We start from the raw sequence: 8457 nt of genomic DNA, 5'->3' as shown, positions 1-8457 counted from the left end.
GGTTCCAGATGTGTGTGTGCATGTGTCTGTTCTGGGTGTGTTCTGGTTCTTTGTGTTTGTGCATGTGTCTGGTTCTCTTTCTGCTCTTTTTCGTTTCTCTTTCTCTCTCGCTCTCTTTTTCTTATTTGTCTCTTTTTTCTCTCTCTCATTGCAACATGCTCAACAAAAAAAAATACACAACAACAAAGGCAACGTTTAAGATTATTAAATATACTAATTTGCAGTGTGTCCTGCCATGTACCCCCTCCCACCACCACCCTCATTTTCTTTTTATGGCATGCCGGCACTCCGGCACCTTCCAAGGTAGACATTGTGGTTTTTTCAGCACTCTGGCCAAAAAAACGTTGCCTACTCCTGCTCTAGGATCTCCTTCCCTGCAAGTCAAGGACAAGCACCCAGTTTTTTGTCCTGCAGTATTGGGCCCCTGAAACCGGGAGGGGCATCTGCCTGGAGCAAACAGAAATCCCCAGGCTGCCTGTACTTTCACACCATAACAAAACAGACATTTTCCATGAAAAGGCTATGCAAACTATTACTAAGAATTGTTGCACCACAGTTTTGGGGCATTGTTCATGGGGTGACATGGAGATTCTCTTATTTCTTGTACTGATGTGGCATGTGTAGTTTTGTTGAAAAGCCTGTCATGGTGTATCCATTTATGTCATATTTACATCAGTATGGATTATGTTATGCTGTCTGTAGTCTGTATATCTTTAGGAATTTGGTCACGATTAATCAGAGAGACTGAGGTTCTGCATAATTAGAGAAAACAGAAACTACATATAGCAAGTGATGTGTAACTACTACATCTCTTGCTATTGTGATACTAGACAAGGGCAATCACAGACAGAATGTCCACTGGTGGGATGGGCAGCCAAGTTATTGTCTGCTTGCAGTGGAAAAATAACCACACAATAGCAAAGGCATCTGAGCAAAATGACCAATTAGCTGGAGGAATGTGAGATGCCCCAGGGAGAGGGCTATCTGTGAGGTAGTTGTGATGTGTACACCAGCCAAGCACCAAGCCCAGCATCACTCACAAGGGACAGGGACAGGGCTGGGCTCGATGCTTGGCAGTGCTGCTCAGAGCAGACAGGGCCAGTCTTGGTGCTCAGCTGGCGGAGCCCCATCCCCTGTGAGTGGTGCTGGGCTCAGCACTCACCCAGCTCAGCCCAAGCAGTGCTGCACACAAGGAATAAGGGTGCACCAGCTGAGTGCTAACCCCACACTGAGGCCTCGCAAGGGCCGGTATAAATTGACCCCCATTTCTGATCCAAAAAATTAGGTCAACTTATACACCAGATCTATGAAATTCCTAACATTTTGGATCTGACAAATGGGGTCAACATAAACACTGTGTCAACCTATAATATGGTAGCTCACCTAAATATATTTATTTAGTATAAGTAGTTAAAACCCACAGTTAGACTGATACTTAAGCCCTCTGCTTAACTAGAGTCCCAAGTGAGGAGGAGCTTACTAGGGAGCTTACCTGGAAACTGTCTCACCTTTCCTCACTTTAAGCTTGGTGAGAGCAAGAAGGGAAAAGGGAACCTTTTGGGACCAAGGAGCAGCAAACGTACTATCTTACAGGGGAATTTGCTAGGGAAGGTCTGCTTGGAAAGAAAGGCAGGAAAAGAGAGGCAGTGGACTAAGAGACCCAAAGAAATGGCTGAAGGACTTCACAATGCCACTGCCAGTTCTTTTTCTGCTTGTACTTGTGAGTGGGGAACTTAGAAGTGGAGGGCAACTTGAGCAGTAGCAACCATGAGATGACTGAGTTCACTATCCTGAGGATAAGAAGGAAGGACAGCAGCAAACAAGCACCCTGGACTTCAGAAAAGTAGACTTTGACTTATCCAGGGAATTCATGGGCTGGAATCCCTTGGAGACCAGTCTGAGGAGAAAGGAGTCCAAGAGATATGGCTGTTCTTTAAAGAAACCTTACATAGGATGCAAAAATGAACCATCCCAACACACAGGAAGACTAGAAATTATGGAAGAAGACCACAGCTTCCTGGCTTAGCAGGGAACTCTTCAGTGAGCTAAAACAGAAAAAGGAAGCTTACAAGAAGTAGAAACTTGGACGGATATCTAGGGAGGAATATAAACGTTTTTTTCAGGCATACAGGGATAAAATCAGCAAGTCCAAAGTGCAATTGGACTTTAAGTTAGCAAGGGATGTGAAGGGTAACAAGAAGGGTCTCTACAAGTATGTCAGCAACAAGAAGATGATCAGGGAAAGTGTGAGTCCCTTACTGAATGAGAGGCAGCCTAGTGACAGCTGATGAGGAATAGGCTGAAGTACTCAATGCCTTTTAGACCTCAATCTTCACAGGCAAGGTCAGCACCCAGACTCCTTCACCTGGCAGCACAGTTTGGGGAGGAGGTGAACAGCTAACAGCAGTGAAAGAACAGGTTACAAACTATTTAAAAAATATGGACTTGTTACAAGTCCATGGGGTCAAACACAATGCACCTGAGGGTGCTGAGAGAGTTGGCTGATGTGATTCCAGAGTCACTGGCCATTATCTTTGAAAACTCGTGGCAGTCAGGAGAGGTCCCAGATAATTGGAAGAGGACAAATATAGTGCCCATATTTAAGAAAGGGAAGAAGAAGGATCCAGGGAACTACGGACTGGTCAGCCTCACCTCAGTCCCTGGAAAAATCATGGAGCAGGTCCTCACGGAATCTATTTCTAAGCTCTTGGAGAAGAAAGTGATCAAGAACAGTCAGCATGGATTCACCAAAAGCAAGTTATGCCTGAACAATCTTTTTGCCCTCTATGATGAGATGTCTGGCTCTGTGGATGTGGGAAGAGCAATGGACATGATATACCTTGACTTTAGCAAGTCTTTTGATATGGTCTCCCACAGTATTCGTGCAAGAAAGCTAAGAAAAAACAGGTTGGATGAATGGATTGTAAGATGGATAGGACACTGGCTGGATCTTCAGGCTCAGAGAGTAGTAATCAAGGGCTCAAGGTCTAGTTGGCAGCATCTTCAAATTTATGGTCAGTTTTTCTTCTATAATTATTTTCTCCTAGACAATACATACTTTTGTTTTTTGTTTCCTTACTGGTTGCCTGTGGTAAAGAGTGTTCTTGGGACAACTCATATTCCAAGCTAGCCCATTCTATGGGAAGGGAGACCTAAAATACCTTTCACAACCCAAAGGGAATCCACCTAGATCTGGCAGAGATTCCCTGACTGCAGCTGTAAGGTTTGCTTTAAGGAAGAGTGGAGCTGAGGCTTGTCGGATTAAGGAATTATTGCAGGGCAAACCTTGGTCTGTTCCTTAGGACAAGCAGTGAGACAACGAATGGAAAGTCAGAGCTTCTGGGGCCTGGACAGGTTTCTGACAAGCAATGCAAGGGTGACCTCTGTTTATAGCAAATAGCTTTTCTAACATTTCTCAAAACTCTGCAGTTGATCCATTAAAAGATATCAGCAAAAAAAACCCTTGATTCTGACACATTTCCTGGAGCATCATGGTTGGAACATTCAATCTGACTCCACAAATATTAGACACACAGTTTTTCACACAATTGAACAGTTTTTCACACTAATTAATTTAAAATGGAAATAAGCTCTGTGACTCCACAACACTGAAGAGCTGAAATGCAGACTCTATAACTCCCTGTGGAATACATAGGGAGGGGTGGTTAGGCCATGGAAGTAATGCTATCACCTGCAAACTGACTCCACAACTGTCCCGTATCTTTTCTTCTGTGGCAATGTACTGTTGCTCTGAATCTCACATAGACTTGTGGTACAAAGCCCACTGTTCACATTCTGCATAAAGAATAAGTTTTTCATCCATATGCTGATATGGAGTCATTATGTATGGTAAGTTAGTTAATGGATTAGTTCACCAATGCTGATGCATGGGAGTGATGTTTGTTTTATGCCTGAGCCCCACCACTATCCCCAGAACCACTACAGACTGCTTTGCCAGAAAGACGGTTCAAACCTCAGGGTTTCCCAAAACTAAGACTATTTTATATTTCTATCTGAGAATCCAGAATAACCCAAACACAGCAGAGTGTCAGCCATACTCAGATGTCAACTGTGCATTCCTCTACCCTTCTAGAAGCAATAACTAGCACTTAGTAACAAGGCAGATATAATCCAGTAATTGTATCTTGGGTTGATGACTTTGGATATGGCATTACCAAATGGACAGAGAGCAACCAGAATGGCTAGTACTGTTGTTTTTGAATAGAGCTAGGTCAATACATGGATGAAACTAAGTTTTAATTTGCCATGTTCAAGTATTAGGTTATTATGGCTAAGTCTATGTTCTGGTGCATTTACTTTCTTCTGATAACTGCATGAAATCTAAAAGGTGAGTTTATAGCAGACATCCTTTCTTCTTCCACTTCCACCTTCTTCCCTGATGTACATGAACTGATGACCTGAAAAGCCTCAAGGGAGGACGAATCTTCTCTTTGACCTGAAATAATGTATTGATAATGCTGACAAATATATAAGGTGTAAATAAAAATCTAACATAATGCACCATAGAAAAGGGTGGAGCAAGTTGGACTTGGAGTGTCTCTCAGTCACAGAACAGTCCTTTTTAAAATAGTGGTTGATGCATACAGTGGAAAAATAAATATTGTGCCTAATTAGCTGGCATGAAAATGCCCAAAGAATCAGACTACGTGACCTTCAAAATAGGCTGACTTTAAACTGATAAGATTTGAATTGGGAGGGAAAATATTTTCAAGCAGTGAATACAGGAAGATGGCTAGATCTTATATTGAATTCTATATATTCTGTCTTTGCCCCTTTAGATGAATCCTATAAGTCACTTAAAACCAATTTACAGACAGACTCCCTGTAACCAGAGGTTCCAAATAAAGCAGGAACACTGCAGCCTTTACCCTTTAAGGACAGATAAACTGAATACTGCAGAGTGTATTGTATAAATGAGCCTCAAAAATATGGTCCTGTCTGCTCTACATAATCTTAAAACTGCCATAGCATTTTTGTTAAGGCAAAAGGCTTTTTTCACTTTTCTTGTCTCCTCTACATACTCTAAGGTACTTTGTGGCTCGTATGTCCCTCTCCAAATCAAAAAAGGCTGTCATTTGTTGGTATCAAATGCTTCTAGTTCACAAAGTATTTTTTGATCCCCTGATGTTGAAAGCAACAGTATATGTAAATAAGTATATGCCTATAATATACACTATAATGTCTTCTGAAATGCTATTTTCTGCCCCTTTGATTGAGTATATATATATATGGTTCTGAAGGCAGAACTCAGCTTTAGAAGGTTTAGAACTAAAATGTTCTTTGCCTTTCCCCAGGAGAACTGTTTGAATTCATCTAAACTACTTGCCAGAAACATTAAACATACACATACCATGTGTATAACAGGATAAAGACTAGCCATTTTGTTAAGATTTTGCAGATTATATAAAATTATATTCATTACTTGCAATTTTTTGAGATGTTGTAGATTATACAACAGAATATAGAAGAGGTTACAAAAAAAGCCCATTCCCTATGTTATCAAACTTTATGCTAAGTTAGAATTTTTCCTTTCATAGGCTTATATCTATTCTGAATATTCTAGGAAAAGCAGATCTTATTTTCATACTCCGTAACTTTCATGTATCTTGTCATACGATACTGCAGCAAAATGTGATGATTCTAGCTTTACATCCCTCCTCAAAAAAAGTATAATACAGTATTGATTAAACCTGAATGAATGGACTTAACTATTTATTTAAGAAAATCAGCATATTTTTAAGTGGAAGCCAGTAGCATCAAAATTAAATCTGCAAACAATAGAATTTATTAATCTCTCCAACATGCTCATCAGTATTCCTTACAGGTTTACGGCCTAATTTATATCAGTGAAAAATGCAACTGAGCCTCGTACACAAAACACTTTTTCTATCCCAACTTATGTGGTTTTTAAAACAAACCAAAAACACTGCATAATTCAAGTTGAAAGGCAAATCAATATAGAGTTCACATATTAGCAGGATACCTGCGTTCCCTGCGTCATCAACATGTACTTAGATGGTACAATGATGAAGATTTTTTTGCTCTCTTGTCTCCAAGTGCAATCTCAGCATATTGGACAGAACTCTGGATTTTTCTTACTACTTTTCTATGGAAACAAGTTTCTGATTAGCAGAAATGAAGCTGTTACAATTGGAAAAAATATGATAGAGAAGGACTACAAAATAAGGGCATATGTATCATCCAGGATAAATTTGTAATAAGTTTAAACTACCTAAGGCAACTACTGAGTCAAATAGGAAAAAGTATAATTTTAGCCCCCTAACAACAATAGTCCAAGATATCACAACAACTTTTTACTCTGAGTAGAATTTTCACAGCTGTCCAAAAATGACATAAGTTTAAGAGCTTGTTGGGAGGTCTTTTAAAAATTGCCAAATAACTAAAACATTTCACAGGAATCTCATGGTTTTAGATAGATGTTTGTAAGAAAAATGTCCCTTAGGTCTGTGAATTTCTAGGCAATACCTGAAAGAAAAAAAAAACCTACCCAACAGTAGCCTGATGCTAGATGTCAAGGGGACATTCTTACCAGGGACTTAAAACTGATTCTCTCACATACCAGGGGAATGCCCTTGACCACAAAACTATTATGAAGTGGGTTCATTTCTGTTGCCTATTCTAACCTACAAGGTGGATCAGAGAGCGGGAGCATGCCTAGTGGTTAGGATACTCAGCTAGACAGGGCGGAAGCTAGCTTCTGGATCTTCAGGTATGGGAAGCATTTAAAACTGCTTTAGAGCCTTTGAATAAGGACTGGAATCAAGGTCTCTTCCCCAAGTCCATCAGACTTAGAGAATCTTACTCTCTACTCAAGTACTCTTATATGACTCTCATAATGGGGCAGTGTTTTTAAACTGTGTTCTGCAGGACCTGGGATTCCATGACAGTTCATCAGGGGTTCCACAAAGACACTGGAGCTAGGGACAGACATTCAAAAAGCCTGAGCCTGAATTGATTCAATCTTTGCAGGTTAGTCTAACCTAGCTAGGCGAAATCAGTTTTGTAACAAGAGACATCCCAGAAATGCAGGCACATGCCTGCAGTGGCTCAGGCTAGAAGCTGGGGGGCACTAGAGCAGCCCTCCCTTCTTTCCACAGCATGGAGCTGAGGGGGGCATGACCAGGCTCTGGCAGGATGCTCCAAATAGGGCAGCAGAGAATTGATAGCAGTGTTTATCTCCCAATTAAGAAAACAACAGAGGGACATTACCAGCTAGCTGTTGATTCTGCCTGTTGATTTTACCTGTTGATTCACCATGACTGTAGCCAGCATGTGGTCTGCTACCTAATACCCAGGCCTACTCAGCAAGGCAGAGGGGAGGGGGGAATTCCTGCTTAACAGGGAGTGGTGGGGGAAGGTAGGAAGCAGCCCTCAGTCTCTGGAGCTCCAGCCAGGGAGCAGAGGAGAGGGACCAGCCCTGCTGTGGAGTGGAGAGCCCCACCCAGCCCAGAGAGCATGCTGGGATGCTGGGGGTGTCTGGTTTAACTTGAACTAGCAAGGGGTCTGGGACAGACATTGCATAAACCAGTTTGAGCCAAATCAATTAAGGTTGATACTCCATTCAACCATATTTATCTCAAACCGGTTTCAGCCATTTTCAGACTGGTTTATGTGCACTGAACAGCTACTGTGTTACAGGTTTAAACCAGTTTCTGATCACTTAAACTGGTTTATGTGTAATGTCTGTCCCTAGCCTGCAAGTAATGGCTGAACAGGCTAAAAGATGGCATGCTGCCACTACCTGGCCAGCTTTCCTGGCTCCACATCAGCTCACATGGTATGCAGTGTCAGGGGTAGGGGGTTTGTAACAGAAGTTATATGAAAACATTCTGTGATTTTAGAAGGTCTGAAACCTACTGTTGTAGAAAATCAACAGACTAGAGTCATACTAACTTTCGCTCCCTCTCTCTGGCCCAATGAATCTTCAAATATTTGTGTGAGACGGCTGCTTCAACAGAAGAGGCTGACTGTTTGTATTGCCAATTTTGCAACCTTTTTGCAAACTTTGCATGAGAACCAGAAAACAAAACTGACTGCAAAACGATAAGAAACAAAAGTGAAATTGACTAGGCTGTTATACCTCGCCCAAGATAAATGTAGTGCAAAAAATAATAAAAAATAGCGCTAGTAGAAACAAGCAAATTAGATTTCAGCTTGAATGATTTGAAAAGCTATTAACAACACAGGAAAGGAAATATACTTTGCCAAAAATGATGTGTCACTTTAGGTTCTAGCCATGCTTTGCTAAAATTCTTTCTTAGCCCCTCCCACTCAGCAGGAAATGAGACATAGGATGCTAGCTAACTCTGCTAGTAATGGAACAAATACAGCAAGTAGTTCAGCAAGGTCATTTTCATCTTCTTGTGATGTGTTTTCTTCAGTCAGCACCACTAAAGTTCAAGATTTTTGTTTCTC

This window comes from Gavialis gangeticus, unplaced genomic scaffold, assembly GCF_001723915.1.
Source record: "Gavialis gangeticus isolate Ggan-Ray unplaced genomic scaffold, GavGan_comp1, whole genome shotgun sequence".
Lineage (NCBI taxonomy): Eukaryota > Metazoa > Chordata > Crocodylia > Gavialidae > Gavialis > Gavialis gangeticus.
Note: the sequence above shows the minus strand (reverse complement) of the source record.